The sequence below is a fragment of the Uranotaenia lowii genome, chromosome 2 (genome assembly GCF_029784155.1).
Source record: "Uranotaenia lowii strain MFRU-FL chromosome 2, ASM2978415v1, whole genome shotgun sequence".
Taxonomy (NCBI): Eukaryota; Metazoa; Arthropoda; class Insecta; order Diptera; family Culicidae; genus Uranotaenia; species Uranotaenia lowii.
Window position 1 is genome coordinate 96,121,068 of NC_073692.1, and position 18,616 is coordinate 96,139,683.

Below are 18,616 nucleotides of genomic sequence, written 5' to 3' on the forward strand. Positions count from 1 at the left end.
AAAGCAACAACAAAAACATTCCTTCAATTTACCGGCAAACAACCACGCACCGGCCAAGCTGCCCGGCTTTAGCAGCTGTGTATATGTAGCGTGTGTATGTAATAGCAGGCAGTAAGCAAAGCACAGTTCTCATTCAATGGGTTTCCCTTTGCCTTCACTCCCGTTCCCTTTCCCGTTTCCATCGCAAGACTACCTTGAAAGGCGGCCAAACGCCGGGAAGCCACCGTTGTGCGATTTTTTGTGATTGTTCGGTGGCAGAAAGCCTATGACAAATAACCCTCGTCCTTCATGAAGCTCAAATAACACACTGGTTAGGATGTCGGACTTGCAAGACGATAAAATTGGTGATTTGAGTTCGACTCTCCATACGGGCGCTGAAGTTTATATTTTTATTTTCTTGTTTCTGGGATGAATTATCCAATAGGAAGGAAATCCCATAAAATGTTTTTCTTGTTTCGCTTGAATGTAGTGGTCATGCATCATTTTGGTTGGGAGCCGAGTCCTTATGCCAGTTACGGTTTTTCAAACATATCATCTTCGGCACAGTGCACATTTCAGCGCATTATCGGCACAGAGATTTGCTAAATAGGCATTGGATTTTTGCAACCTCTTCTATGGGTGTAGCATTAGAGTTCTACTTCCTTAAAATGGTTCATAGCTTTTGAAGCGTTCTAGGCAACCGTGGTTGAGCTCCACTGACCTTCAAAATCATCCGGAACAAGCTAAGTTGGTAAACATTTAACCTCCGGAAAACTCACAAACGACACTGCCAGATCAAGATGATTTATCGGGTTCAAAGAAACACCAAGACCGGGGATCCATATTAGCCTTTGCTCCGATTCCGCGGTTTCCTGAATGCGGAACGCCCCAAAAACATCCGAAAACCAATAAACCAATTGCTTTGCCCTATAGCCTCATCGAGTCCCGGAAAGATTTACGGAGGGTCGGCAATCATCACTTAATCAACTCCGTCCGGGGCGAAGCACATTATGCGGGTCATTTCTGGAATTGATTTGGCCGCGGTTTGGCTTTTATTATAATATGGACGAAATGGTCAGAACATCGCATATTAATTAACTAATTACGGGCGATGCTCCCTGCTCTGCGCCTGGAATGCTGCTACTCGTACATCTTCATAAATCAACCGCACCCCCTGAAGTTGGGATCATCTCATTTCGATGGGCGTGTTTTAGTTAGTTAGTTAGTTAGTGGCTAGATTAGCTCTCCAGTCAATGGCAAGGTGCGATGTGCATAGTTTGAACCTTCCAACGACCTGAAGGAATGTTAATGTTAACTGATGACTGCATTGCAGCTCCCTGAATTGACCCTTCTGGGTTTACCTCAGGAAGAAGGAATGCTTCTAGGGATGCTGATGAATACGGGAGAATCTTGAGAAAAGCCGCCAATTCAATGAAGTGAGCAAAGCAGCAGGAATGTGTGCATTGGTTTACAGTTCTTAGAAGTGGTAATAATGGGTTTCAAACTAAGTTGAAAGATTCACCCCCACTTAGAGCAGATGCATTTGTGTAATTGCAAAAATTTCAAACCAAACACTCTAGGCAGAAAATGCACAAATCGATTGTTTGATATGTAAGTACCTTTGAAGATGAATCAGTATCTAGTCTAGTGTCTAGTGAATACTGGTTTTGTGGCTCAACTACCCAATTTTGAAAGCCATTTTGTAGTACCCCTTTTAAAAATGTAAAACAAAGTAACATAAATTGTGTCAAATTGAATTTATGTAATTTTACCGCATTTTGAAAACATAATTTCCCGTGTATCAATAGCTTTCTTCATTAAATTTTACAGGCTTTTTCTGTCTTGAATCATTGACAAATGACAAAAATGACAAAAATGACAAAAATGACAAAAATGACACGAAAATGACAAAAATGACAAAAATGACAAAAATGACAAAAATGACAAAAATGACAAAAATGACAAAAATGACAAAAATGACAAAAATGACAAAAATGACAAAAATGACAAAAATGACAAAAATGACAAAAATGACAAAAATGACAAAAATGACAAAAATGACAAAAATGACAAAAATGACAAAAATGACAAAAATGACAAAAATGACAAAAATGACAAAAATGACAAAAATGACAAAAATGACAAAAATGACAAAAATGACAAAAATGACAAAAATGACAAAAATGACAAAAATGACAAAAATGACAAAAATGACAAAAATGACAAAAATGACAAAAATGACAAAAATGACAAAAATGACAAAAATGACAAAAATGACAAAAATGACAAAAATGACAAAAATGACAAAAATGACAAAAATGACAAAAATGACAAAAATGACAAAAATGACAAAAATGACAAAAATGACAAAAATGACAAAAATGACAAAAATGACAAAAATGACAAAAATGACAAAAATGACAAAAATGACAAAAAATGACAAAAATGACAAAAATGACAAAAATGACAAAAATGACAAAAATGACAAAAATGACAAAAATGACAAAAATGACAAAAATGACAAAAATGACAAAAATGACAAAAATGACAAAAATGACAAAAATGACAAAAATGACAAAAATGACAAAAATGACAAAAATGACAAAAATGACAAAAATGACAAAAATGACAAAAATGACAAAAATGACAAAAATGACAAAAATGACAAAAATTACTAAAATTACTAAAATGAAAAAAAATTACTTAAATGAAAAAAAAAAGAAAAAATGAAAAGAATGAAAAAATGACAAAATTGATAAAATTGATAAAATTGAAAAAAATGGTAAAATTGACAAAACCAAAAAAAAAAATTCAATATACAATACAAAATACAATTCATTAGCGTCAAAATTGACAAAATCGGCTTAATTAATGACAGAAACAACAAAACTGACAAATATGATAAAATGAAAATAATTTTAAAAATAAAAAAAATACAAAAATACCAAAATTGGCAAACATGATATAAAAAAGACTGGAATAATATGATAAAATGGTCCAATTTGGAAAAAATGCTACACTTGACTCAAAGATTATTTTGACGAAATTGACGAAATTGCCAATCTGACATTATTGAAAGCATTGTTTTTTTTAATTTAATTCAATAGACGATGGAATTGCTGAACGCTTTGGGTTCAGGATCAATCAGGATGTTCCAGGATTCACCCAATACCGCCTTAACCGCAAATTATGTTATATTAATGATTATTTTATAAATACTTTTATTTAAAAACAATTTAATCGCAATTTTATGAATCAGAGGTATAATTTGTTTATTATTTACAATCGGTAAGAAAGGGTAAAATCCACTGTCAAGTATATTTAATCTGTTTTTTTTTATAATCATGTATCTTCTTGAAGTTAAATTTATATTTCGATGGATGAATCGGATTCAAAAGGATAACGAACCAAGTAGGTGTGACAGATAAGATGAGAAAAAATGGGATTGTTTTTAATGATTCCGATGAAAGACTTTGATTAGTTTCTGGTGTTCTGATGAAAGTTCGGATCGTTATTTAAAATTCTGATGGAATTTTCGGATTGTTTTGATATTCCGATGAAAGACTCGGAATAAGATTTTTGTATTCTGACGAAAAACTCAAATCATTACTTGAAATTTCAATTGAATTCGAGAACGAGACGAGATTCATGAAAAAAGAGAAAACAAAATAAACATAAAGAGAAAAGAGCAACGAAAGAATTGCGAAAACACAAAAAAATTATTGAAAATTTAAATTATGATTACATACCAGATAGAGAAAACATTGGTAAAAATAAAGAGAATGAGAAGTAAATATCTACTGTATGATGAAAAAAGAAAGATTTCAACGATAAATAGGAAAAATTTAAAAAAAATATCCAGGGAAGTGGAGAAAAAATAGTGAAGAAGTGGATAGGAACAAGGTAAAATAGAAGACTTCAGAATAGAAAGAATAAAAAAAGTAAACGAAATAGAAATTATTAAAATGTGATGTGTTGGGTGTAAGAGAAAAGAGATAAAAATAATGAAACTGATAACCATGACAAATTGGATCAAAAAATTAGGTCAAATAAAAGAGTAACAAAATAGAGGTTAAAGAAAGGTTAATGGAAATGGAAATATGATGCAACAACACCGAGAGTGAAATAAAAACTAGAGGAGATTTTAATGCTCAGTACGACAGAGATTAAAAATGACATAGAAAAGGAATATCAGGAAAAAAAAGGATGAGAAAACCAGTCAAAAGGAAAGCAGCGAAAGTATCGAGAACACCCAGAGGCAAAAGATAGAACAAAATTGAATATTGAAAAAATAATTGGAAAAAAGCCAAAAAAAAAAATTCAAAAATAAAGAGAATGGAAAAGAATAAATACTAATGAAAGTTAAAAGACAACAAAGAATAATAGAAGATATCAAAACTCAAAAGATAGTTAAAATTGAACTGGAACAATATAAAAAAACGAAGAATAAAAAACTGAAACTAAAAATATACTGAAAGTAAAATAAAAGAGTAAAACGGAGGAGGAGATTGAAAAATACAAAAATATACAGGAAAGATAGAGAAAAAATAAAAAAAAAAACAAAAGGAATAAAAGAGTGATTAAGATAAAAAAAAAAGATCCTATGGTACCGAAAAGCGAAAAAAAACAAAAAATGGAGAAAAAGAGACAGCGAATATTTGGATAAAAGAGAGAAATGCAATTGATATATGTTATGAAAAACCCTGCAAAAGATCGTATAGAAAAAATTAGGACCGGAATGCAAGAAGAGAGAAAAAAGAAGCAAAAGGAAACTAAAAAAGAAAGAAGACACTTTACAGAGAGATCCGATAAAGAAACAGAAAGTTTGCATAGAAAATTGGGAAGAAATCTTGAAGAATGTTGTTCTAAAAGATTCATTAGCAGGTTGCAACATTTTTGGTGTTTTGACACAAAAATAAAAAAAATCCTAAATATGCATCTTGAGACCGAATCATGTTGACGGATTCAAATTCGGTATGAAATATTTTGAAAATTCGACTGAACAAAAATCACAATTCTGTCATTGAGTAAAGGCAGGTAGCAATGTAATGAATACAGCTACAAATGAAAGATAAATTTATAAAAATTAGAAATTCATGAAACGTCAAGACCTGATATTATCTCTAAAAAATATTGGTAAAAAATCAACTTTCTGGATCTAACCATTTTTCGTAATACCGACAAAGTACCCAGAGAGTTGAAATCTGGACAAAAAATTGTTTTCAAGATAACACCAGATTTCGACGATTCAGGCATTTCAAAGTATTTAGGCACTAAAATAAAAATTTCGATTTTCCAAATTTTCTTTGGTCCCCCCTTTGGTGATTTTTGAGTATAAAAAACCGAAACACTCCTCAATCAAGTCAGATTAAGTTGAACTTTAGCACAGGTTAGTTTTTTCGGCCAATCTATATGGTCGGTAATGTAAATTCGATATTAAAATTTTTCCTACACATCTATTACTACACTAATGTACAGTGGGGTGCCAAAAAATTGCAGCACCACAAAGTACTCTGCAAATTGCTTTAACCCTCCTAAGATTGATTCTTTATCAAAAATAATAATATGGGGGTGTGAGATAAGTGTACATTTCCAATCGGTATTATGGAAAAAAATTCAATAAAATTCGTATTATAATTATTTAATTGGAAACATTTTATATCAATTAGTACCTATGTTTCAAGCAATCCAAAACCTTTATTATCACGATCGAATAAACTTGCTCATACAAATTTTGCTAATTTTTTTATAGGATAGCATCCTCAATGAAAGATATCGACAATCAAATGAGAAAAAAAACTCAAAAAGAAAAAAATATCTTTACCTGAAAAGAGGATAAATTTCATTTTCATTTTTCAACAAAACAAAATCATTTTATTTCTGTAGCTCCAAATAACAGAATTTTATTTTAATTAATTTTGAAATAATCACTTGTCATAAAATATATCAATTTTGGTGATAATAAGGTTTCTGTAAAAAACGACCTTTAAACAACTTCCTAAAAAAAACTAATATTGCATGTTTGCTCCACTGTCCATAATTGAACCTTTAAAAAGTTTAACCTACATATGTTGTCGATTTAAAAAAGTCTCATAGCTCAAGAAAATGACTTATCCGGCAATTTATAAATTTCTCCGGTCAACTTTGTTGCATTTGATGTCTGCGCTCTACGTCAATGAATAAAATCAACAATCATAATAAAAGAAAAAAAAACCACAAGCTCCCACAGAACAATTTCTTTGTTACCCTCGCCGTTTTTTCCCCATATGACATGTTCCATTCTTGAGATAGAGTAGGCAACAAGCACAGGGAAAAAAACCCACGGTCTCATTTTCAAAAATCCATTATAACGTTCGGCAGACTTTGAGGTAAACATTTCCTGCACCTCTAGACTGTATGGAAGCGAAACTGTGATATGGAACTTCTGAAAATAAAGTGAGGGTACTTTATCACTTTTGGCGTCGTCCATTGAAGAATATGCTAACTTCCGACGAAGAATTTTAACACGAGAATTATTCACCATAGGGAAATTCGAGTGAAATTGTTGCGACCTGATCTTTCATCAACATCCGGTCCGCATGCATGCGGTAAACTGACCGAACTCATTGTGTCATGCTTATGTAGTTGCCAGTTGGCCATTCAATAAGCAAGTCGTTATTTCTATGGCATGCGGGTAATTGAATTTTGTTTCCAAGAGGATCAATTAAGCTCGAAGCACTAAATCATCGGATTTTGTTATTTCATTTCAAACTCGTATGACAACTGTGTGTTTTGATCTGAGATATTTCTTTTATTTTTCTTTTCAGAAAACTAAAAATTTCCACCGGCTTGTGATGAATTTAATAAGGTAAATATATGACCACTTTCTATATGCCTGAATATAAATATGTGTTTTTCTGTCTACCGATTTGTTAGCTATAGACTCATTTAAAATTATGTTTCTATCAAATAACTTGTACACCATATAGTATGGATCAATAAGTTCTTTTCTACTCTGATCTCTCTTCAATTGTCGAATAAGTTCTTTTCTATCAAAGTTTTAAGTGTCACAGCAGTTTTTCCATTCAAAATGTTACCAAACTAACGCCCCTTTGTATGTTAATAAATATTTCTCCAGAATGCTTAACCGGAGGGTCTACACTCCCGACAAAAGTTGCTAGTGATCGAGTTTTTTTTTAAATTTTTCCGTATCATACCAGTAAAGATAACGTCGATAACAGACCAAATTGGTCACTCCATCCGGTTAATTGCCTCTTGAAGCTCCAACCGAGCATCGTTCTTCTCCAGCTTTTGACCGAAACTCTCTCTCGTGAAGTCCCATTGAGTGCGCAAATGGCGGAATCATCCATATAAAAATTAAAAGTGCACCAAAAAACCAGCCAAGTTTATTCATTCGGTTATATTCTATAGCTGGTCGAGCGAAGCAAAAAAAAAATGGCGAACTTCCCTTTTATGAAGTCAACATTGGCAAATAAGCGAATTGACCGCTGCTGGCTGGCTGGCTGCATTCAACAACTGCCAAAAGCGTCCTTCCGTTTGAGAATAAAAAAAAACTGCTCCAAACCGCTTGCAATGGACAGAACGGGCAGAAAGATACAAATGATCCAGAGGAAAAAAGAATTGGCCAACGGCAAAACACTTGAAGGACTCCTTTCTGTTTGCGATGGCTGAACTCGGTCGGTCCATTGTAGGTTTGGCTCAAGCGCATCCTCTAGGACCCCCGGAGGGCAACCAACTTACTGGCCCCAGAAGCTTTCGTTTGGGAGCTCGCATTTCCATGAGTGTTTGAATAAGCAGATGGCCGGAGAAAATTTTTCCCTTTCATTTTCCCAAACTCATTCATTCTGAAAGGCTGGCCGTTTGGCTGGGCGCCCTTCATTCGTTTTGTTGTTGCCTAAATCGTTTTGAATGCTGCTGCTGTTGAAGAGAGCACTCAAATTAAAGGAGCATAAATAGGTGAAAGTGAGCTCCTTTTTTGGATTGCAAAAACAGAAGAGCGTTCAGGAATTATGCGTTTGAAATTTGTTGAAAATTTGCAAAAGCGTTCAGCTATGTGAAAATGTCTTATATAAAGCGTTGTGACATAAAAATTGGGATGACAAGTTATATGCTCATGGAACTCCTACCAAGAAAGGGAAAGGTTTCCTAAATGGGCCTATCGGGTTCAATGCGCCTACGGCCGTTCGACGAAATGACTGACAAGACAACATATCTAATCAATGCATTTTGAGGGTAATACGCTTAGATCATAAGGCAAGAAAGAATTTTGTGAATAAACCAACTCAAAAAAAAAATCATTCAATCATGCAATCACCAACCTTAGAAATAAAACAAATTTTAGCTTTAATGATGGTTTCATAATGATGGGAAAGTGGAATAAGACAGTGTTTTTGTTCGTCCCAATCATGTTAAAAAGTATAAATATTTATGATATTTATCAATAAAACTTTGAATCTTTGCTTATCAACTTCTTAAGAGAGAATTGACGATCTCAAAACAGATTTGATAAAGTTTTTCTTATGGATGAACTGCCTCTATGATATGGCAACCCCAACTTTTGTTTTATTCTATGAAATTATTGAGATTGTGTTGGCTTTGGTCTTTTGGAAAGAATAAAATCACTTTATGTGTTCTTCAGAACACATACAGTGATTTTATTCTTTACAAAAGACCGAAAGCCAACATAACCTCAAAAATCACCTCCGGTCGAATAACAAAATTAATAAAATTATAAAAGAAATACATTTTTTAAAAAGTTGAAGAGGTTGTGTATAAGACACGACCACCAGATTAACGTAGAATTACGAAGCAAATACGACAATATAGAAACATGTTAACTATTTTTCTTCATCTGCGTAGTAGGCCTGAAAAGGAATGTTTGTGTCTCAATCTGCATGCGAAATACTATGCTACTATTAGCCGCCCCATGCAACAACAGAATTTTCGGATTTGCTTAAAAAATCCGGGCTGGTATAGACCGGACAACAGCAGCAATATTAAGCGCCGCTGCCAGGCCAGCCGCAGCAGCAACAGTTACTGGAATTTCGCTAGTTACTAGCAAGAGCCAAGCCTTGACAGGGTTGGAGTGGCAGGGACAGTATCAGAAAAACAGCAGCAACGAAGAGGGTCGGACGCAAATTGGTTGGTTTCGTGCACTCGGGAAAAGGTCCAACAACAGAATGAGCTTGCTAATCTTGCCGTCACGTCTTTTATCAACTTTTTCCTCATGCAGTTTTTGTTCGACGCGAGTGGTTTTTTCTCGGGTGGTTTTCGTTGTTGCTTCGGCTCTCGCACGAGCTTGCTCGCCATGAATGCTTCGCGGTCAACAAGCTTTTCAGCATTCTATCTTTGAAGCAATGCTGTAAAATAAGCCAAGGGTGCACACTGCGCCGCTGGTGTTGTGCGATGGGTGGAGAGGATGGGTGGGTGGTAGAGTGCAATGGGTTGGTGGTTTGCAATGGGTGGGTGGTGAGCGAAGGGTGAGGATGGGAAGTACGGTGGGTGATGTGGAAAATAGGCGGCGGCTGGCGGGTGGTGAATATGGGAGGTGTTTTGTTTTGTGATGGGAGGTGTGTGTTGCATGGCGTGTTGATGGGAGCTGTATGTGTGTGTGTGTGTGTGTGTGTGTGTGTGTGTGTGTGTGTGTGTGTGTGTGTGTGTGTGTGTGTGTGTGTGTGTGTGTGTGTGTGTGCGCGTGTGTGTGTGTGTGTGTGTGTGTGTGTGTGTGTGTGTGTGTGTGTGTGTGTGTGTGTGTGTGTGTGTGTGTGTGTGTGTGTGTGTGTGTGTGTGTGTGTGTGTGTGTGTGTGCGTGCGCGTGTGTGTGTGTGTGTGTGTGTGTGTGTGTGTGTGTGTGTGTGTGTGTGTGTGTGTGTGTGTGTGTGTGTGTGTGTGTGTGTGTGTGTGTGTGTGTGTGTGTGTGTGTGTGTGTGTGTGTGTATGTGTGGGTGTGTGGAGTCAACTTTCACTACTTGTTTCCGCTGCTGTTGGCCATCTCTGCTGCTGCCCATGTGACTACTTCGAATTTCTCTTAACAAATGAAACAAACCGTCCGGCAACCCCTTGTTTTATAACTTTCGTTGCCTGGAAAAAGCAAAACTCATGAAGGGGCGGGGCGTCCAAGTTTTTTTTCATTTTCGAATAGCCAATCGACGTTGAGAAGGCTTCTTATGTCTTTTAAGAAAGATGTCTCTGAAAGAGGCGTTTTTCGTGACGCAAGATCCGTTCGCGAATTTCAATTTGCCCCCCTATAGTGTTGCCGTAAGACGTAATTCTACGTCAAAACTTCAGCTTTGTCGCATGAAAGTCATTAGTTTCTAGCATTTCCAATGGAATCAAGAAACAAAAATTTTGCCTAAAACATGAATATGCGCATGAAGCCCGCACGAATTAAGGTTCGGCAATTTTGACAACAGTTATAATAAAATCGATTTCTCAAAAGCTGAAAAAGATTTCAACATAAAAATTACTCCAATGTATAGAAAACAGGTGTCTGCCCATGTGTATAAATTTTTTGTACACATATTCGATGAAATATTTGATAAGGTATTCTGCTTAATAGGCGCATATATGTAGCCCGCTTCTCCCCTAAATAAACTAATAAACTTTCACCTAGAACTTACTTACTTACTTGATGCTCCCGCGCCGATCCTCCCGTGCATAGGGCCGTGGTATAAAACCTTCACTAGTCACGATCCGGAGCCAGCGTCTTCACTTGGTCCCAGTCAAGATTCTCGTCGACAGTTCGGATTTCGGCGGCTAGGATCCGCCGCCACGAGTTTCTGGGTCTGCCTCTTCTTCGATGACCTTCTGGATTCCATTTTAGCGCCTCTCTGCAAATCTCGTTATCATCTCTTCGCAGGGTGTGCCCAATCTTTCTCCACTTGCGTTCCCGAATCTCGATTTTTAGCGCCTTTTGATGACACCGGCGATTTAGTTCCTCAATTGAGATCCATTTTCCAGGCCACCATGCGCGGATGATATTCCGCAGGCAGTTGAAGATTCGGAATTTCGTTCGTAGAGAGATGTTCCGAAGACTCACAAACGCATATCGGGCCTTTCTGATCCGGGTTTCGATGTCTTTTCTAGTACCACCTTCAGGCGTAATCTGGCTACCAAGATACTGAAAGACACACTTTTTCAACCTGTTACCCAGCTACCACGAAATTTGAAGGATTTTCTGTGTTGACTTCCATCGACTTGGTCTTTCCGACATTGACTTTGAGACCTGCTGCTGTCAAGTTTGCTCTGCATGCCTTGTTGTTTCTGGGCGAGCAAAACAATATCGTCAGCCAGGTCAGTTCAGTTGCTCCATTGTGGAAGGATTCAACGGCAATCCTTGGTTCGGTGCACAGTCGATCGATCCAGTAAGAATCTCGTCCATTAGGATTAGAAAAAGCATCAGTGATAAGATACATCCCTGTCTCACTCCAGCAGTTACCAGGATTGGATCGTACAAGACACCGTCGTGCAAGACCTTGCACGAAAATGCCTCGTACTGTGCTTCGATGCGATGGACTAGTTTCTCTGGGACTTCTCGTCATCTTCGAGCCACCCAGATGTTTTCGTGGTTAAGTCGTTCGAATGTTTTTTCATAAACAAGGAACACCTGCAGAAGAGAGTCCTGGAATTCGTTGATTTGTTCCAGTATGATTCGTATCGTTGTGATGTGGTCCAAACATGATTGTCCGAATTGGAGTTCAGCTTGTTGCCATCGGAGTGTCAATTTCCTCCTGGATCCTGTGCAGGATCACTTTGCAGAGTACTTTGAGGGTTGTACAGATCAACCTTATTCCGCCCACTTTGTCAGATCTCATTTCTTCGAGACGTTTACGAGGATACCTTGCATCCAGTTGGCCAGGAATCTTGTAGTATCCCAAATGTCAGCGAGAAGACGGTGCAACATTGTGCTGACAAGGCAGGGTCGGCTTTCAGCATTTCAGCAGGGATGCAATCGATCCCAGGTGCTTTATAACGAGGGCGCTTCCAAATGGACGCCATTTATGCGACTTACTGTTGGCGCTCCGTGCTGTTGGCCATCACTATTCGTATCTCGGAAAAGTTGTTCGAAGTGCTCAGTACCAGTACATCGTTTGAGCTGATCTGTTCCATCTGTCAACAGCTCACTTGCTCGGTCTTGAAGCGGTATTCTTGCGTTAGTCCTTGCACCACTAAGGCGGCGAGAAATGTCATAAAGTAATCGGCTATCTCCATTGACGGCGGGCAGCGGCTCTTTCTCCCTCTTGGGCTAGGGAGTTTGTCCAGGCTCTCTTGCCTCATCTACAAGCTCGTTTAACTGCTTTTTCCAGCTCCGCATGTCGTAAGCATGCAGCTGCATTGGCTGACCCGGTACATGCCTGCTCAATTCCTACTTTCGCCTTTCTCCGATCATCGACCATCCTCCAGGTTTCATCCGACAGACATTCACTTCTTCTTCCACAGACTTTACCGAGAGTACCATGGCTCGTCGTGATAAAGGCATTTTTGATTTCAAACAACTGTTCTTTGACTGTTCCGTCTGTCGGCAATTCCGAGGCTCGGGATTCTAGCTGTTCAACGTATGCCTTTTCCCCTCTGGATTCTCCAACCGGCGGACGTCGTATCGACACCCGATTTTCTCCTCGCGTCGTTGGACGCGCGCAACTCTCAGTCGTATCTTGCCAAGGACGAGGTAATGGTCAGATGCAATGTTGATGCTCCGTTTGTTGTTCTCCATTTTTTAATTTTCTGTTTTGCCTTTCGGGATACCCAAGTGACCTTAAGCACTGGTCGATGGGGGAAGAGCGATCCACCGCTCATCTGTCCTTAACTTGGGAAGAATGACCTCGATGTTGAATTCCCGAAAAAAAAACATCTGTCCTTGACCATGGCGCCTCATTGTGAAAGAAAGATGTCAGACTTTTAGGACAGCTTTTTGAAAAAGCGTTCAACAGTGACGAACTTGACGGAATCCGTTCTTTGAACTACTCAATGGATGATGCAGGGATCACAAGTTGATACCATATATACCGACATGTCAAAGGCTTTTGACTGGATCGATGCTCTCCTGTCAGTTCTATGTAAAAATTAAATTACCGGTACTTGCCTGCAGTGGATTGGTTCATACCTAACAAAAAAAGTACAGTTTGCGAAGCTTGGGAATGCGAGATCCACCGTATTCTCGGATAACAGTGGTGTGCCACAATGGAGTCACTTGGGGCCCCTTCTTTTAATCACTGTTATGAACGAGTTTCCTTGAGTGTTGCGTGACGTGCATGTTTTGATATACGCAGATGATCTGAAAATGTTCCTTACAGTTCGAAACTCCAAGGATTGCTTGACTCTGAAAACGCGGTATTTAAGTTTTCTGAGTGCTGCAGCGCGTTTGGATTGAAAATTCGTACCATAAAATGTAGCACGATAACCTTTTCTCGGAAGGTGAGTAACAGTATCATTGCTAGAAAATTGTCAGTGAAGGACCTAGGCGTTGAGTTGGATGCGGAACTCAGTTTTTCAAAACATATCGAACAAATCGTTGCCAAAGCAAACTTCATGTACGGTATGGTAAGTAGGATTTGTCACGAGCTGGACAATCCTTACACCATTGTTACCATTTATGTTGGTTTTATCCGAACTGCCATCGAATACGCCTGAATAGAGTGGCAGCCATACTAAATATACATAAAACAGAATAGAACGAGTCCAAAAGAGTTTTCTGAGGTACGGCCTAAGGATCCTCGGTTGACATGACTAAATGTCGGAATATCGAGCCTAATGTATGCTGGTAAGATTGGATTTCCTGGAAAATCCTGGAAAATATATTTCCCCGTATTTGTTGTCAAAAATCTCACCTAACGCACAGCATAAGACCGTTCCAGCTAACAAACCATTTCCAGAAATACGCTCGAAATGAACCTATTTAAAGAATGATGGCGCTCTACAACGCTTATAGCTTAGCTTAGCTTAGCTTAGCTTGATTGACTACTCACATCCACCATTAATCGTTTAACCTGAAATGCCAATTTTAAAGCTTCTTAATTTTTTAAATAATTTTAAGTGTTTGCATTTCAAATTCCACGACCGCAGGCGTGGTTCAGTAGAACAAGTTCCACATCACCAATGGTTGCTACTCCGTGATTGACCGAGGCCATCAATTTTGTTCAGAGGTCAAAAGAATGGAACCTGGGATTGGCTGCACATTCACAATGCTCAAAACTGATGCTCTCTCTTTTGACATCAATAACGGCGCCGGCCACGTCCTAGTAGTCAATAGATAGATTTGGAAAAAAGAGAAAGGGATAAAAGAACAATATTGCGCATTAGGACCGAGGTTACCTCTGCATCCTAGCAAAAAAGTTATAGGTTGACGGATTGGGAGAAAGGATATGACTAGGAGACACTTTTGACTAGTGTAACGATCTCATTAAGTACTCAACTGTACATTAGGCTACGCTTTACTATTCCCTGATGAAATACAAAAGTTTACTACAGCTGCAAGGTTTAAAAAAAAAAAAAAAAGTTCTCGAAATCTAGCTAACCATCGATGCTCGTCTAGCAACTTTGAAAATCATCTTATTTGAATAAAAAGATTTTAGTAAAACTTTTTGGATTTTAGTATAAATTTCGATTTTAAGAAATAATTTGTCTCTCGATTATCTGTGAATCAACAAATTTGTTTTTCGAAATCTGTTTTTATTTGCTACTTCTTGCTACGCTTTTTGAATACCATAAGCTCCAAAATACCCCCTCCACGTGTTATACAAGAGTAATAAATTCTCCTACTAGTTTAATTGCAAAACGAATAAAAAAAATCGTTCACCTTAGAAGTACGTGTTACTTCAATCGAGGCCTGATAAAATTTAAAGACAAAGTCTTGATATTGATTTGAACGTCCACGCGATACATTATTTGATTCAAAATTGGTTCTAAACTTCCCAAAGTCCACTTTCAAGTTCGTTGATGTGGCACTATCCTATTCCTCATTTATACGATTTTTAACATATCGTTAATAATCAACCGAAACTTATTGTATTCTCCATCTCCAAATAAATCTCCAGGTTTGTTTAAAACAAGAAAAATTATGTGAATAAGTCTTAATACAATTTGTTTAATCCATTTTTTTGCGAAAATAACCTCGCTCTTGAAAAACAAGAACAGAAAAACAGGAAGCATTAAAAATAACTATTTCTATTACTTTTTTTATTTACCAAGAGAGCATGGCTATTCTTCTTCTTGTTAAGACTTCAAAGGAATATAATCATTTAATTGTTATTTGTGTGGTTGAAATATAAGATTTTATAGTCAAGCATGCTTACAAAACTACAATTTTTTTTTAGTTGTACAAGTTTGTAGATTTGGGTTTCAACTCCTAGAATTTGAAAAAATATTTGTCAAGCAATTTTGGTTAACAGTGCCGACTGTAAACTATAGCTGTTTTGCGATTTAAGCTTTTGATTATTTAAGTTAAAAAAATAGAACATGTACTTTATAAAGGAGAGAATTTAACGATTTTCTTATCTCCAATGAGCTCCAAAATTCTACTGACATTTAAAAACGCCTAAATTTATACTTCGTATCGGAAACGTAACTCCTGTAACGCTTATTTCAAACTCACATGTCTTAGCTCTTTAGCGCCATCTGCATTTCAATTTTTGTAACAAATCTTTAAAAAAAAATGTCATCAGATACTAGAAACCATAAATATTGCGATTTTTTATTACTAGAACAATAAGCTACTCCAAAAACACGTAAATAAATTTTTAACGTCTTCATAAACACGATTGCATTCACCTAATCATTCGACTACGAAACAGAAAGCAATTTGATTGTGTCTAATTCTGCTGTAATGAATTTCGAAATTTGCCGTTTTCAATACCTGTTTGTTTTTCATTTCGAAAAAAATACTGAAATAACAGTTTACATAAATACGATAGTAAAAGGTTAAACAATGATAGCATGTTAAGTTGTTTTAAAAGATTGTTAGGTAAAATAAAAAAATCTAGAATATTTATTGCTTTTATTGAAAGATGAACTACCTTTGAAAATTTATTCTCATGGACAGAAAAAAGTTATGCAGAATAAGTGATAAAACATAATGAAAATGTACTTAGCTTGTAGTTGTCGCTGATGAAAACCTTCACCGTTTGAACTTCGAAACGCAATGCTAACGCTAGCAATGACAAAAACCTCCTATTTAACGAATTCAGCGCCATCTCTATTCGTTTTTTGTCTGATTTTACAAACGCTTTAACAAAATATCTCCACCGCGTCATCCGTAAACCAAAAAAAAACGAAAACACAAATCACAAATTTTTCATAATTTATGAAACTATTTTGATGAACTTTGCACTAAATGTAATCCCGGACACTAAATCTAACGATTCCTAGAAATTTGCAAATTTTACGTTAACAGAACACGCACAATTTCAATTTTTATTTTTACTCAGAACGGCTTGCGTTTATCCAAAACCAGTGCTACCAGACCTCTCTATAAAACATCCAATGATGGCGCTCTACAACGCTTATGCTTATAAAGTTAAGCTGAAAAATCAGGCACATTGGCATCTCTGGGTATATACCTAAGTCACTTCGCCATGTCAAGGCAGTAATGGACTATAGACAAAGACCCGAAAAACTGACCTGTGAAAAATTTCAACTCAATAGTACCAAAATGGCCGTAGGAACGGGGGGAGGGGTGTTGGGCTTGGGGGTTAAACTCCCAAACACCAAGCGAGATATTCTTCTCTACACTCAAAATTTTTAATTCAGAACCAATTTAAGATTATAGAGTAAGGTTATCCAAAAGTAAAAATCTAGACTAAAAACTAATGACAAAACCTCAAAAACCCAACCTTAAATCCAAAGTTCTACTATCTACACTTTTTCAAAATTTTCTCACTTGATCATCGAAATTTTGGTCTGAATATTAAATTTCGAATTAAATTAAACCCATTTCGGAGGTTCTGATACCATACTTTTTTTATTTTATTTATTTCACCAAACATCGTAGGCTACATATATATTCTTAAAACTAGAAGTACAATCTTAATATTACTTTAAATACTACAATATTAGGTTCTTAAGTGCCTGTCGCCGTAAAAAGCACTTTTTAGCTGCTGTTTAGACATAGTAAAATCTATGTTCTGGTAGTTTTTATTATAATTCTGCATAAGACAATTGATTGGACTATTTTTACCATAATCAGTTCGAGCAGAGGTTAAAATAAAAAGATTTCTGGTTCTCGACTGGCGACTCGGACAATAAAAGTTTAACTGATTTAGTAGATAAGTAGATTGAATACGCTGATTAATTATGTCGTTTACAAAGGAGATTGCAGCAAATTCTCTTCTAACACTTAATGGTTCAATATTTATTAGTAAACAGCGTGATTCGTAGCTTGGTAATTGGCTCTGTGACCATCCTAGATTTCGTAAAGCAAATAGAACAAATTGTTTCTGAATGGATTCTAAACGGTTTTTATGAGAAATTTGAAAGGGGGACCACACAACGCTGCAGTATTCAAGTATGGATCGGACATAAGCTGTGTACAATGTTTTTAATGTATATGGGTCTTGAAAATTATAACTAAAACGTTTTATAAAGCCAAGCATACTATTTGATTTTTGAATTACTGAGTTATAGTGATCTACAAAAGTAAGTTTTGAGTCCAATATAATACCTAGATCTCTTATCTTATTGATTCTCTCCACAGGCTCATTTCCTAATGTGACAATTTCATATGACGGATATTTTTTCCTTGTAAATACAATATGTGAACATTTTTTCACGTTTAGTTCAAGAAGACTTTTACTGCACCATTTGTAAAAAATATTTATTTCATTTTGAAACACCCTGAAATCTTCTTCGTTGTTGACTATCATATAAAACTTCATATCGTCTGCGTATATAAGCACGTTTAGCTGGTTCAGTAAATAAGTAATGTCATTGACGTATAAGATAAATAATAAGGGACCGAGATGGGAGCCTTGAGGCACACCAGATGTAACGGAGATGCTTTTCGAAAGTGAACCATTGAATCTAACAATTTGTGTACGGTTTGTCAAATACGACTCAATCCATTTCAGCAGTTGTGTACTGAATCCGTTTTTATGTAGTTTATAAATTAACAAAGGGATATCGATTCTATCAAAAGCTTTACTGAAGTCCGTGTATAGAGCCTGAACGGAATTTCCTTGATCCATAGAGTGGATATTATAAGAAACGAATTCAAGTAAATTAGTCGCTGTAGATCGTCCTTTAACAAATCCATGTTGCTTTTCAGTTATGAGTGTTTTTATTTGATGATATATTTTTTGATTCACTATTGCTTCAAAAAGTTTCGGTATGCACGATAAGATTGCTATACCCCGGTAATTTTTAATGTCAGACTTTTTCCCCGACTTGAAAATAGGTACAAGAAAAGATTCTTTCCATACTTGAGGAAAAACACCGGATTTCAACGATGAGTTGAACAATAGAAACAAGGGCATACTTAGTTCATTTACTAGATTTTTTAAAAGTAATGGAGGAATTCCATCAGGCCCGGGCCCTTTGGAGCTATCCAGGGAGCAAATTGATTTGTGTATTTCCTCAAGGGTGATTGAATCTACCACAGTCAATGATGCTGAGTCGGAAAAATAATCGAAAAACGCAGTGTCGCGAT